This window comes from Gymnodraco acuticeps, unplaced genomic scaffold (genome assembly GCF_902827175.1).
Source record: "Gymnodraco acuticeps unplaced genomic scaffold, fGymAcu1.1, whole genome shotgun sequence".
In the NCBI taxonomy this organism is placed as follows: domain Eukaryota; kingdom Metazoa; phylum Chordata; class Actinopteri; order Perciformes; family Bathydraconidae; genus Gymnodraco; species Gymnodraco acuticeps.
Genome location: NW_022990238.1, coordinates 2116308 through 2131940, shown reverse-complemented (window position 1 = coordinate 2131940; position 15633 = coordinate 2116308). Strand labels below are relative to the sequence as shown.

The 15633-nt window shown below is 43.2% G+C and overlaps 1 long non-coding RNA gene across 1 annotated transcript; it reads left to right on the top strand.

The window, feature by feature from the left end:
- The first annotated feature begins 4111 nt into the window (after positions 1–4111).
- On the top strand, positions 4112–6248 carry LOC117548461. Its single transcript, XR_004569339.1, has 2 exons — positions 4112–4232; positions 4935–6248. It is a non-coding gene; the product is annotated as an uncharacterized LOC117548461 (long non-coding RNA).
- Positions 6249–15633: the final 9385 nt, after the last annotated feature.

The window sequence follows — 15633 nt, the reverse complement described above, 5'->3', positions numbered from 1 at the left end:
CACAAGTAGGCGGGAGACGAGGATGTTGTCAGTCTCGCAACAACTTTCCTCACTCGTCATCCTCTTCTCTTTTTTACCTGCATACCTTTCTTCTGAGATGAAAATATCAGCGTTTTGCTCAGTCAGAACTGGTTATTTGTTTTATTTCTCTGTCCCCCGCCTCCCACTAATTCGGTTTCTTCTCACTCTTGTTGTTTCTGCGGTTTTGGAGCATCGGCCAAAGACAAACCCCTCAATCACTAATTACATGCTGCTGATGGGGAGGATTAACAAAAGGGAGGTATAGAGACATCACTTTCGTTGGGAATGGGGCCCTAATGAAAAGTGACATGTTTACATTTTTTTCTCATATTGTACAAACAAGCCTTTAAAGAACGCCAGGGCCGCAAAGACTTGGCCGCACCTTTCCTCGTGTCCTCTCCTTCCTTTCTTCCCTCTATTTCCTCCCTTCTTCGTGGCTTATTACCTTAACTCTCTCTTTCTTCCTCATGCTTGTACACCACCACCCAGCACCCTGTCATCCATGCTGTCACCACTGCCACCTAAAATGCTGCATCTAATAAAAGAGTAAGACGGAGGGATTAGGAAACTTGATGAATATCAGAGACTTCAGTGAGAGTGGTGAAAAGAAAAAAAGCTACGCTGCTTCATAGGCGATCCCTTTCAGTTTTTTTATTTAGTTGTAACTTTTTTGCAGTGATGTGTCAAAGTCACTTTTTTGCAGGTCACAAGTAAACCCTTTCAAACCTCTCTGTACGACAATGTGACGGCAATTTGGCTCAATCATTATGGTCCTATTTGTAATCTTCAGTTCACTGGTGAAACATAAATGTCACAGTGAGTGTACTAACAAGTCTTTTTTGATAAAAATAAAGTGAGTCATTTAGACTCATGACTTGAGTCTTACTCAACTCCAAGTCATATGACTCGTGTGCTATGCCTGTTAGCCTCTGGATGAATTTGAGTAAAATCAGAGCTGTTGTTCCCCAGCTTGTGCATTCACTTTCATCTCCTCCAGTCATCAATCTAAATTTCAACTCAATGTGTTTTTCATATTTGTCCTTTGACCCAACACAAAAGTAATCACACTGAGGGGATGTAAATTGTCCCCCCGGGTCACACAGAAGAGAAATCCTCTGTGGGTTGTCTACATATACTGCCACTGTAACCTATGAAATGCAATTAAGCTAATGGAGCTCCACACCACTTTCATAGACTGAAGATCAATGCCGTTAATTAATGAAGACATTTGTGAGTGTGAGCATGCAGTCACAAGAACAAAGCTAAATGTTAACAGGTCCTATTTGTTAGAAATCATTTTTGTCTCGTTATTTCTCTTTGTTAAATCAGCCTTTAGGCCGTGCAAGAGCGGAAACTTTGTGTGCACGTCGACGTCTCAGTGAGAAGGTGCAGACACGGTGCTGGGTGGCCTCGTGAACAGGCTACTCAGGATATCACCTTTCCTCTTCCATCTCTGCTGGTGCCTCTCCCTCTCTGTGCCTGTTGAATATCTAACGGTTGTAACTTCCTGCATGCAGGATGCTACATTTTGACATGTCACCACGAGCCGACTTGCTATGCTCTGCGTGTGGTATGTGTATGTAGGTATGCGTACAAGTGGGTGTGAAAGGGCATTTTGGGTTATGCAATTTAAGATTTGTATCCGACCGGTTATAACACATATAAGTGATCATTTAGAACCGCTGCCCTTTATGTTGACTCAAACCGTTTCCCACTATCTTTATTTGCAACTTTACTTATTCATGCTTTTTGTTTGTCTTCCCTGTTTGTCTTTTTTCATTTAGTGTTGTTTCCTTTTTTTTGTTGGCACTCTGCGTTGGGAAGCATGGTGACGAGGATCTTGGACGTTTATAAAAGAAATATCTGTGGAGCAGAGCGCTGCCCTGGGGTGGTACAGTACATGATGGTTATCTGGACCACACTGGGAGAGGCCTGCTCACCAATGAACTACTGTACATGACGGTGCTGCACTGTCTCACTCTTTTTGTTTGGACATGAATGGAAAGGAAAGGAATCAACTGGTTGTAAACAGTCGTTCTCTCCCCCATTCACATCCTCTCTCTGTTTTAAAACACTTTTACACTCGGGTGCACAGGATGAAGTTAAATCACTGATTGTTGCAGTGTTTGCACATTCATTTATTCATGGGTGATTCTCAAATGAAGTGGTATAACTTTATGGGATTTTCTTTCTTTGGTCTTTATGAAAATGTAATTCAATAACCTCCATTCAACTACCATAGTGAAGTATCTGTATTGAGTTCACATCTGCAATGAGGCATAAACGCTTCAATAAACAAAAAATAAGAACAGACATAGTCGATACATATATTATATATACATGAGTCATGTGACTTATTCTTCAGTCCAGCTATTGCTCGATCGACTCATCAAAAAGCAAAATTGCTTTTGGAGGAATTAAATATCACTGTTACTGCATCGTGCATGTTTTGCAGTGTCAAAGTCAACATAAAGGACCGTTTTTAAACTAAACATGATGTATCTTGTCCACAACACTTAACCTTACCTCCAGCCAGGCTCAGCCACACCATGACTGCCCTCGTTCCCCGCCCCTCAGCTTGATTCACCCTGCTGTATCGTGTGTGTGTGGTCATGGCATCACGGGACAGTTGGTCACCTCTCTCACACACACACACACACACACACACACACACACACACACACACACACACACACACACACACACACACACACACACTATGCCCCGCTTACCTGAACATTATCCCCCACTTCGCCACAGTTCATTACAAACTCACACACATATCCCTTTCACTAAAATACAGTCTCACCTTTGTGTGAGCTGACCGTTTTGGGGTTCTCATTAAAGCTCATTATATTCATATTAAGCATTATAATCCTGGTCATCAGAAGGAGCAGAGAGGGCAGAAAAAAGGATTAGAGTGCTGGAACGGTCAAGTCTGTTTTACAACACGGTCCAAGACAAGCTGGGAAGTTCCCCTGCTGATTTCTTACCTGCTACCAATTTACAGTTGAACTTGAGTACATGTAAATGTCTAGACATCATCGTTAAAAACACATATTTTACCTCAGTCAAAACATACGCATGCCAAACGTATGCTCCATCACAGAAACACAGCAATACTTTGGAGAAAAACGTTGTCAAGCTCACTGTCTGCATCGAACACTCCAAGATTTGAGCTCATAGCACTGATAAACAATCAAACATGTTCTCATTCACACACACACTGAGTAAACCAACAGCTGCAAGATACGGCTGCTTGAACTGTCATCATCTGTTGGGCAGAGTAAACGGAAATCAAATTTCCTGCATTATACTTTTTAGATGACTCACACATTCAGTCACACAACAGCAACCAGCGGGTGACGGTAATAAGCGTATCCAAGCCGCTCAGAGCCCAGTCAGTCTGTCCAGCAGACATCAGCTGTTGATTTTCTCACTGTATGTGTGTATGGGTAATTGCGTGCTGGTTTGTGTTTCAATCTGTGTCCATCTGGGTCTATGTTTCTTGTGATTAATGCCTGACTGTGCGTGTTTGCATATGCAGAGTAGACTGTGGGTTTGAGACATTCTAACCCACAGTCTAGTGGAGCGTACGAAAGTGTGTACATGAAGTGTGTGTTGTTTTAGGGTCCTTTAGAAACACTGTATTGGAGCTCAGTCTTGGAAAATATCATTATTTCCACTTTGTGGGTCAATACTGATCAAGTGGATTAAGTGATGGAGACACTGAGGAGTCAGTCAGTCTCTCATAAGGCTTAGATGTTTGTATTTATTACACTCTGGAGGAAGCAGAACCAATCTGAATTTCTATAACCCATCCAGTTGGAATATGTGAGTGTGTGGCTTTTAGTTGTGTTGTTCATAAGCATCCCGCTGAACAGGTGTCAGTCCCACTGGAAAGTGGGCTAAATCCTGTGCACCTGCGTTCCTATGAAGCAAAGGAATTTCTCCTTGGCTTAATCCTCCTGCCGATTTTCAACCCATTTGTTAAATAACTCCTCCTTTTCTCTCCCACCCCCTCCTTTCCTCCATCTCTCTCTTCTACACCCACACCCCCTCTCATCCTGTTCTTTCTCTTGTCTCTTCCTTTTCTCTCTTTCCTCCACCTCTCCTTTTCTGTCTCCAGGGAATAGCCTCTGTTCTGCAGCGTAGGTCCGATAACGAGGAGTATGTGGAGGTCGGACGCCTCGGACCCTCTGACTACTTTGGTGAGTTTCGCACCACATACAATCAGCTGTTGAAACTGGTTCAAGTTATACCTTAAAGTTAGCATATAGAAACATAAATTGTGCATGCAACCCTGGCTTGTCGCATATCTGAGAAAGGTCAAAGGTTGGTTAAATTGCACTGATGTGTGGTATTTGTAATTGGTCTTAATATTTCAGTTTTGCATTTAAATTGCACTTGGTTGAACGAATGCTAAAATGAATGCTAAGACATACATTGCACTCCTACACAAAGCATACACATTAAGACATTTGTATTCATTAGGGCTGTCAATGTTAACTTGTGATTCATCCGGAAAATCTTAATTTGTGAAAAAGAAAATTACATTGCCAAATTCAGCCCTAACTTTGTAATGTAATTCTAGTCTAGATATATGCAATATGATAGTGGCAGGGAGAATACTACCATATGAAATATATAGCATAAAGTATACAGAGGGAAATCAAAGCAGCTTTTTGTGACAGCGGCTTTGTGGATGCTTTTGCTTAGAGTCGGAAAATCATGCCAGAAATTCTGAAATCACTAAAATAACAAAGTTTAAATCAGCTTTCTCTTTCTCATGCATTCATTATTAAAACATCCCAACTATTGATTAATCACAGGTTATTACTGCGATAAACAAAATGTAATGTTTTCATTGACTCAAAACTGTTGTTTGTCCTGTGTACCTCTTCCTCCTCCAGGTGAGATCGCCCTCCTGTTGAACCGTCCCAGGGCAGCCACCGTAGTCGCTCGTGGTCCGCTGAAGTGTGTGAAGCTGGACCGGCCTCGCTTTGAGCGTGTGCTGGGTCCGTGCTCAGAGATCCTCAAGAGGAACATCCAGAGATACAACAGCTTCATCTCCCTCACAGTGTGACACCTCAGCCCCTCTGGGCTCCACCAGCAGGGGTGGGCAGCATCAGCATCAGAGTTTGGGTCTGTGGGTGGGGTGAGGTTAGGAGAAGGGGTAAAGGACATGGGTTTTACATCCACAACTACAGGGCGCTCATTTCCTGCCTTTTTTCCATGTTGCTCGTTTATTTTCTTTTGATCTTGTGCACTTTGACTTGACCTGTGCTGTCACGTAGCTTTATGTCAAAATCAACATGCAGGAGTGTAAAAATCAGATCAAGGGCCGAGATCATTCAACTTAATACAGGTAAATGAGTCATTTGTACAGTGTGGCAACTGTATATGATGCATGCTTCTAAACTGACAGAGAAGGGTGTTTGCACTTTCATGAATTTATGAAGGGTACAGTCGAATTCAGGAAAAACGAAGGAAGTGAAGTCATGTTTACGTCCAGCTGGCTGTTGTTTGCCTATTTTTTTCACAGTGTGAAAAAAAATAAAATGTGGCTGTTTCATTTTTAGTGCTTCTTATGTGTGCTTTTACTGCTATTATCAGTTGGGGGATTTATTAAAGGCAGTGATATGTTGAATTAAGATTTTAATATTATGTCAGCCAATAACAGTTAGCTTTTTCTCAAATAATCCTTTCTGTTCTCAGTCTGATCTATGAGCAGTAAATGTTATCAGTCCGGTCCACAAAAACACAAACAACCTGACATGAAACACACAACTGTTCTCTATATGCTTGCACTGTCTCAGGACTAGGTCAATCCTCAAAACACACACACACACACACACACACACACACACACACACACACACACACACACGTCTTTCCTGTTGCTTTCTTACGCTGTTTTTGTTTTATGTTACAGTAAATTGCTAGATGACAGCTTTTGCACCACTTAAGAGTTTGTAATGTTGGTTCAATACTGATGTTTGATTTAGCACTTTTTAAGACATTACTTATATGATATAATTATATAAAATAAATATGTAAAAAAATATGTATTTGTGTTGCTTTCCTTTGATCTAATGTTATCTGTCAAAGATGCACAACTGACCTAGTGACCAATGTTGTATACAATGGGACCTTATGAAAAGAATATTTTATGTCTTTCTTTCAACTATCAACCCTCTTGGGCAAATAAAGATTAGCTTCTGAAATCCTCTCGATTTGAGTCGTTATTATCCCTTAATCGGCCCCTCCTTGACCCTGTGTAAATGTAACTCTTCACTTTTTTCCGCTTTCTCATCCTAACTCTTGGCAACCTCTCCTCCTCTCCTGACTAGACTTACTTCTCTCTCATTTAACTCATCTAACACCCTACGTCTCTCAAGCGTCATATCTCAAGCCTCCATTGTCTTTCTCCAAAGTACTAACTGTCCTCTTCCTCCAGGTACCTCCTCTCCATCCCGGCTTCCCTCCACTATTTGCTCTTCAGCGTCCTCACATTAAGTCAAGTGTCAATCATCCGTCAGTCTGAGCCGTCAGAGCTCCTCCCAGCCAGTTTACCCCACAGTGGACTAAAGCCTCTACAGCTTTGACACATTCCTCTTCATCTTAATGCCCACTAAATCAACTTAGGAATGTGCCCCTTATTGCCGACATTGAGTTTAGTACCTCCCCTCCCCACAAATACAAATACACACAAGCTCACACAATCCATTTGACAAAACACAAACAAACACACACACAAAAAAAAAGGAAATACACTCATTTGGGGTTTGTAGATCTCGAGTGAAAAATGTAATGCTTTACGATCTGCAAGGATTTCAGTTTTGGTGTCCACATGTCTAATCATGGCCGTTTACTATGATTAACATATCAGAAAATGTTATGAATTAATGCCGAACATTAGTACTCTTTCTCTCTTCTTATTGACATGCTTACTAGAGAGAGAAATAGCAGTTGCATGCATGCCATGTATATGAAAACATAATCTACAAGTTCCAGATAATATCGATTAAGTGGACCTTGAGTTAGCATTGGTTATTAAAATTGTTGTTTCATATCAAGGCTGCAATTTGAGTCCAACAAAGAGTTCCTGAAAGTGCTTTGGATGCAAGCATAACAGGTACTGAGCTCCCAATTTCATCATATGCATCTCCATGACAACAGTGTGTTGTCAATGGATGGATTTTGTATGGATGGATGATCTCTGTTCACTAAAAAGATAGTAAGAAGACCTTGAGTTGCGTTTGCTTTGTCAAAAAACAATTAAGAAAGCCTCTTTATATAACACTCGTAACATCAGAAAGAAAACCAGAGCTGGCCTGTTTTGTTTTATGTGTGTGTGTGTGTGTGCGTGTGTGTGTGCGTGTGTGTCCACAGCACCTGATTAGGCAGGGCCATTACTGGGCCATCCTGGGTGGGCAAGCCGAGGACAAAACTTGGCACTGTCGCATGAGCAGTAAGATGAAGCCTTGATAACGTGGCACTCTGCCAATGTTCAAATACAAGAGCACGACCAAACACACACGTTCACACACTCTTTTACCAACTTTTAATTTAGGTCACTCAGTTCTGTGTTTGGGCCCTTTATGCTCTCATAGTCCCATAATCTGTGCTACAGCTCCTGCAGTCCCACTGTGCCTGTAACGCTGAAGCCAAAAACCTTTCGCCAGCTAAGCAATCATCGGTTCAGGTAACCACACTTTCACATTGAAAGAAACATGATCACCATGTTAGGATAAACTCAGCCATCAGCACTCAGACGGTCAACAACAGCCAATTTAAAAGGATGTTTTTTTTCAATTTATAATTCTACCCGAGTGACTTAAAAGGTCTCGGTTGTATTTACGTTCACTTGATCCCCCGCAAAAGAAAAGCTTGGAGAGCGTCCAATTTTTCGGGTGATGGTGAGGAATGTCCACTGCAGAACTTAAAACTCAAAACAAGGATATATATATATTTAAAAAAAACATTGCTATTGTTCTTATGTGACGCAATTGCTTTGTGGCTACACATTGTGTTTTATCGTTGTTATCACGAATGCAAACATGTTTTTTTTTTCGCAGCCAGCTTGTTTTTGCTCTGTTCCTCCCCATTCTCATTCAGTGCCAAACAGGAGAGGAGGAGAGTTACAGTAGCAGGGTGTTGGATGGATGGATGAATGACCTCCACCCTTTTTTGCTGCTGCCTCTTGGCTCTTGTACAACTTGCAGCTACTCCCACAGCTAAGTATGTTTGATGCAAGGCTCCTGTGTATGTTGTTGTCCAAACAAATAAGAGCCAGTGGGAAGGAGGAGACAGAAAGGAAGCAGACGGAGGTGGAGGAGGCAATGGACATGGAGGAGGAGGAGTATGACCTCTAATAGGCTCTCCTTTTTTTGTGCACTCCTGAGTGGTGTGAAATGTACTGAACACCACTGAGATACATTTTAAAGAATTTATCCCAGCATGGGAACTGTTGCCTCCTCATTTACAGGACGACTTTTTAAGTACATTCCTCCAAATTCCAAGTTTATATAGAGATCGCCAACAATTTACAAGATAGGATGGCTGGGAGCGATTTGGTTTGTGTGTGTTTGTTGCATCCCCTAACCAGTCACAGCCACCCATGATCTCATGAGAGGATGTTTTATTTGGTGCTGCATATTTAGATCTGGCACAGTTAGAGTAGCCCCTGGGCGTGCGACCCTCACCCCACGTTATCCCTCTCTCTTTCTCCGTGATTCTCTCTCTTTTGTTTCCTGTCCTCCTCTCTTGTGCTCTGTGTTCCCATAGTCACCATCTCTGTCTGCTGCCTCCTATCCCTTGTCTGGCGAGATCAAGCTAATTAAAATGCCTGCCAACATTTCTTAATGCCTTCTCCCACCTCCATGATCCCTACACCCTGGTGGAAATAAAAATCCCCCCCAAACCTCCCGCGCTAATGACCAGAGCCTTTGATACGCAGCTCTTCTCTTTTCTAGATGTATTGGGTGTGGCGACCTGACTCTTCCAGAGTTCAGCCTCGCTGGGTCGAAGCTCTCGGTCCAGGGCCATCTCCTCTCTGCCTGGTCCCCAATTCTGCTGCTCTGATTCTCAGCTCTAATCGTGACCTTCTCGGGTCAAAGGTCACCCACCCAGGCCTGGTCACAGGTGATTGAGCAATGGTGAGGCTGATGGGATTGAAAGGTTAGGGATGAGAGGGGGTGTCGGGCCTAGGTCAGGGGGAGACGGAGAGTCAGAAATTGGGTCAGGAGATCATCACAAGGTCCGGCTCAGGTAGTGACGACACAGTAACCTGGTGGTCAGATCTGGTTTCACTTAATGGGAACAAAATAAAAAATACCAATTTAGCATTGCTCTTTAATACCATTCTAGGACTCGCAATGGACAGTCAAAAAAATGTGAGGCAGAAACAGAAAAAACAGGATGTCTTATTCTACACATTGTTCTTTCTTGTTAAAACGTGGCGCTCAACAACAACAACAACAACAACAACTGAATCATCAACAGTTTGATCGGAGTTTCAGTAGTCTATCTAGTTTATTCGTAGTCTTTGGCCCAGCTGGTGGGTTTATTGTAGCCTACACTTTCTTCACATATGTACTGTACCTGCAGGCAATGTACACACTTCCCCTTTAATTTGTTCACCATCTTTTAGATTAACAGTAATTAACTAACATAATGATTGTTCCACTTCCTGCCGCTGTTTTAGGGACAGGTTCTCTGTCGTTGGTCTGAGGTCGGACACGGCCGACTGCCTCAGATTAAAGAGAGGAGAAAGAAAGAAATGAACGAGGGGTTGAGATAGCATCTGTTTGTTTTTCTGCTTTTCTTTCCCAAGCTTGTTATCGTTCCTCATTTCCTGCTGGACGACAAGTAAATAATTCACATGTATACATGTACCAACACTGAGACTAGGCCTCCCTGACTCGCCTCGATGTTTGGCCTCAGTTTCAAAGCTATTCCCAGCAAACGGAGCCTTGGCGACTCGCCTCCAAACGACGTGTAGAACAAATAAACAAAAGACTGAAATGTTCTCCAAATATTCTGCATGCTCAAGAGAGAATGGGTCAGTAGCATTTTCCATCTGAGATATTCCATCATGCACATGACTGCAGTTTCTGCCTACGTTGATCTCGACCCAGCACAATCCATCTCTTCACTTCGACTTCATACCCCGGGGAGGCAGCTTGGCAATCTTCTCAATTGTTTCTTTTTTTCAGTTTCTCCTACTCTCTGAGGAATCGTTAGGGCTTTGAGTGCAGATCATAAAAATAGTCAAACTCTTTTCTAATCAAATTAGGAAGATGGAGGAATGCAGTCAGGGAAAGGTCCCTGTTTAACTGTTAAAAAAATCGTCTCAGATAATGTTTAGCTTTGAGACATTTAATGGCTGATTTGCTCCAGGTTCTACAAGCATCTATTGTTTCTAAATAAATTGTCAGTTTTTTAGAAGGTCAATGCTCCAATTTGGTTTGGGTGTATAGACATTCTTAAAATACCTTGATAAAACGTGGCATATTCCCAAGTAATGAACAAGTTGTCGGGGTCTGTTAGATGTGAGTGCTTCACTAAGTCTTCTCTCACATCTCAGAAAACTCACCTCATCCCCAAAGAGACAGCCATTCACTGCAGGTGTGCAAAGTCACAAGACAAAGGCGTCAAGTGCCTTCTGATTTCCAGGCCACCCCAGACCACCCAACACCCCTCCTTAAGGACCCCCAAATCCCTTCAATGTCCCAGCTGTACCCTGAGCAATGCCCCCCGGGCTGAGGCAGTGGCTGGGGAGAAGAGTCCACAGGGGTGACCTGGCTCTCCCTAAACCCTGCAGGAATGTGTGGATTTGAGTGAGCGCAGAACCAGAGAGCACTCTCTCCTATCTTAAGCCCATAATGGAGCCACTCCTGTTGATATCAGTTTTGTTGTGATCTCCCTCTGCCTGGGATTTTGACACTTCATCTTAGAGTCCCTAAGAGAGGAGGAGGAGGAGGAAGGAGGAGGAGGAGGAGGAGCGAGGAGGAGAGGGGAGGAGGAGGAGGAGGAGGAGGAGGAGGAGGAGGAAGGAGAGGAGGAGGAGGAGGAGGAGGAGGAGGAGGAGGAGGAGGAGGAGGAGAGGTGTTATTATGGTTCTGGTCTGTGTACCATAATGACAGTATGGGCTGGCATCAAAGACTTGGGGACCAAAAAAAGTTATTTTTCTAATGTAGGTCCTAGAGCTTACAGAAACCGCTGTGTATGCACATATGCACACACACGTTCATGCATGCAAACATTGCCCAATTTCTCATTCTTTGAATCAGGGCATATATTGCATGAAATCAAACAAGTATGTGGCTTTCTGGGCCTCTTTTAGGGCCAGCAGACTGCAATGTTCAATTCTGGCAGGGACTTTTTCATGTTACTTGCTTCTCTTAAAAAAATGATGGAGGTTTTTCTAACTAAGCTAATATTTTCTTCAAATGTTTCTTTAATCTCTTTCTCTCTCCCCCTTGCTGAAAAACATCCATCACTACTGAACAATAGAAGAGCAAAAATAATGTTGTAATTATTTTTTTAAAGCATCTGTAGTGTTTCTTTCAGAGGAGCTACCTGCAGAGGGCTCACATAAACCAGCATTAATCGGGACCATGATTCGTGCAAAATAGCATCACGGTTCTGCCAATAAACAATGTGAGGCTTCTCTCCTGGAGGTTAAATGCCTTGCTCAGTTAAGAGTGGTTGCTATAGGAATGGCGCTGTTTTGAGGAAAATGTAAAACACAATTGAGAGCCCTGTTCCATGTCGCAGCACACCTCAAGCCGCATCGGGCCCTGGGGCTGATACCGCATGTAAACCGCTGAATTACCAGGTGCACCAAAGTGGATTCTCTAACTGGTCGTAATCACCCTTTAATCCAGGGGTTTTCTTTGAGTGGTCTCTTTCCTTCAAACCCTTGCAACCCTTCCTTGTCTCCTTACTCCCTTTCTCCTCCTCCTTCCAATCCAAGCATTTCGTCTTTCATCTCTGTCATAGATATCTAAAGTCACTCAAGTCAAGAAGAAAAATCTCCCCATAATCCCCCTGATACAGAACCCTGCCCCCACCCCATGCCTAATCACCACCAGCATCTCAAGGCCGCCACTAGTTCCCCCATCTCATGGTCCCTACACCGTGAGTGGGGCGGCCCAGGGCTAGTGAAAGACAAGTGGAGAAGGAAGGGTAAATAACGAAGTGAAAGCCCCATCTGACATGCCAATTGGTGTAATTATGGGCTTATAGGCTCCTAATACATTTCTGAGGACAGCTTTGTGTGCCCCCTCTGAGAGCTGAGCTTGTCTGTCATGTCATAAAGGCAACTTGTCATTGGACCCATGAGTGATCCATTTTTCTTATGATGTTTGATAATTAGTTTTCATATAAGGCTCTAAGATGGACCCCACATCTTCTTGATATTAGTTTCTCGTTATTTGTTTTTTTGCTGCTAGTCAAAGCCATTTCTTTCCGCTTACCATTGATGATTAATCCTATAAACTCTCAAATGTCTATGAGTCGGTCCCTGTATATGTTTAGTTCTTTAATGACCTTATTTCATGGCCAGATTCACGTAAGGCAATTCCAGTAAGCTCTTTTCCCATTGGCACCAACAGAAAACGTACATTTGTGCCGCTATAATGTCTGGGCTCTACACATGGACCTTGAATTTTCCTCCTTCCCTAGGGGCCACAGTGAGACAGGGCAGCTCTGTGTCCCCCTGTCCTTTCCATGTCGTCCTGTTTCGACTTTGATGTCCCCCTGCCAAGAGTCTGATTTGTGGGTTGGCCGTGTCCTCCCCTCCTAGCCTCCGAATCCACAGAACATGGGGACGCAGTGGGAGTTCCCAATGTTTTGAGGAGTTGGAGTAGAGAAAAGAAGGGGGGAGGTTGGGTCAGACCACCACAGAGCTGGGGAGACCCCTGTCTTCCTCCTCGCCGGTTCCCACCGCTCCCAACACGGCACACACATGTTGAAAAGGTCAGGTCTTGATAGACAACAGAGCACCGGCAATTACGCTGCTATTTCTCAGTGGCTGGAAGTCCCCCGTTTTTTTTGTGAGTGTGTGTGTGTAGAAAGAGAGAGTGTTTTTTTTGTTCATAGAGAATAAAGAGGCAGTGTTTTAAGGGGAAACGGAGCTGGGACAGGGGGAACTGCATGTAAGGACTTGTGCCCGTATTGCTTCATGTCTGTCTGTCTGCTCATTTGTGGAAATTGAAGAATGCGCATGAGAGAGTGCAGGTGTGTAGGTGTTGGTTCTTAAGTTGGTCTGTGCTTTTTAGTTTCCCACCGAAACAGTTTTTGTGTGAGTGTAAGTGTAAGTCTGTTCTGACCTGAACTGCAAGTCTGATTTTGTGTTTTCTAAATCTGATTTCCTCTCAAACCTGGAGCTTTACCTGGCTGTTTTCTATACTGACCGTGCTGTTGTGGTGGGAGGCTGCGGTCAGGAGTCCATCTCTGACCTAAATGACGGGGTCAGACTTTGGAGACTGCAGGAACTGGATGCTGAGGTTGCAAAAACACACACATACAAACACACTCGGATTTCTTCCAGCGTGTTCCTAGTATTTTCTCTCTTTGGTGTCATTTATCCTTCACACCGAACACCTATTTCTAGCTCTCTAAGGATGGCTTTCATGGAGGAGTGCAGAGTGAAAAAGTCAAGGCAGAGTTATGACAAGAGCAGACCGCAGTTTGACAGATCTGGAGATCACACGGAGAGGATGCCGCGGTCCCTTAACAACTGAAGTGTGCTGTTGTAATGTATAATGTGTTGCAGCTGGAAGTTTGCCTTGCATGCCTTGTACCACCAGCTTTGTGCATTTATGTGTGCCTGGGGCGTTCATTTTGATCCCAGAGGTGGACTCGACTACGCAGTTGTGACTAATGAAAGAGCAATTTGGGCATTGTGCCCCTGGAATGCCTGCACACCTATAGTGCCTGAAATAAAAAGGGGTCCAGAGGGGTGCTGGGAGGCCCCACAGAGCACTTCATTCAGGTTGCTATGCATGTTAGAGAGATGAAGGCCTGTAAATGGCTGCCAGTAATCGTCTCTATAAAAGAGCAGCTGCGTCCAGTTGTAAGTACGGCTGCTGTATTTGGCCTCCCTCCCTGCTTAATATTCAGGTGAACAAGCAGCAAGGGCAAGTCTTTCTCAGCGTTAATGTGTCTATGAGCGGGTGCTTGTTTATGTGTGGAGGTTGCCCTGGATATGCACTCTGCTCTGGATCATTTCCAGGTCCAATCTATATCGCTACTAGCCTCTGGAATGCACCTTTGCTCCTGGGAAATTTCACCTGAATTACCTACCCATGTGTGTTTTTGTGAGTGTGCGTACATGAGTAACCCAACCATAAATGTTACCCTGTTTCTAATGGGCCTATTACAAGGCACAAGCTTGTGTCAAATAACACACAGTTCCTCACTTAAAACATCAGCACACAACCCGCTAATGGAATCAACTTTGTCATCATAGACACTGATGAGCTAGTTAGGGCTTTAGTTAGGGGGGCCTAATTCTACCCTGAGGAGGAGGGAGGAGATCACTGTGAAGTCGGCAAAGGACTTGCTCCTTGTGTCCGTGACTCATGCATGCTCATGATATGACTGGGTGGTGCTGGGGAAGACACCAGGTTAGACCTGTGTTTGTTTCTCTGTCTCAAGGCAATCCAATCCATTTTTGACATTATGAGGTGTCATAGAACAGGAATGCCCAGTGTAAACTATGTAATGGCTGTCATTGTAAAAAGGAAATATAGCAGTTGTAAGTACTGTAACCTTTGTGAGTATGAAGCTATCAGTATGGTGAGTTTCTATTGTCAGCACTGCTATCTTTTTATGGTTCCCCAGTTCACTGAAGTTTGAGATTCTTTGCTTTTGTTGCAGGGTCAGAGTTCAGCAACACTGGGTTTAAGTTGAGATTGAGTTGTTGATGATATTATATGTGGTTTATTACACTTACTGTACAGTGATACTAAATTGTTTAGCTTTGATCCAATAGGTGGCAGGACTGTGTTATACTATTTATATTACAAGAATATCAAAGAAAAAAGCACATTTTCAGGCCCATTCAGGTAAAGCAAGATGAAGGGTATATTCAAGGACAATATAGAACAAGCATTTCAATTTTTTTATTGTATTATATTTATTTAATATATTATTGTTTGTTGCAATGTACTATGTGGTCAATAAGCCAAACCAAATGATACAGTGATATGGATGGGAGTATGCGAAAAATGTACTTTATATAATATGGGACAAATGATCATGCTTAACATCTTTTCTTTCCAACATCATAACTAAAAAGTAATCTTTATAAAGACCATTAAGCTGATCTGAAACTTAAAATGTGTTTTAGTAAAATAAAACTGTCCCAGCATGAAGATATTTTTGCTCACAAGGTCAAGACTCCTCAAATGACCACTACCTTCCTATCATGGACAGACGGACTAAGAGGCCCACTCAAATTCCCCAAAGACAACTCAACTCATATCCATTCTTAAAAATGCTCCCCTTTTTCCTATGCTTCTCTCATTGGGAACTATGTGCGGCCTTAGGGGGAAACGGGAGTCATCGCCTCACTCGGAGAAGTCCTCTCCGCAGAAT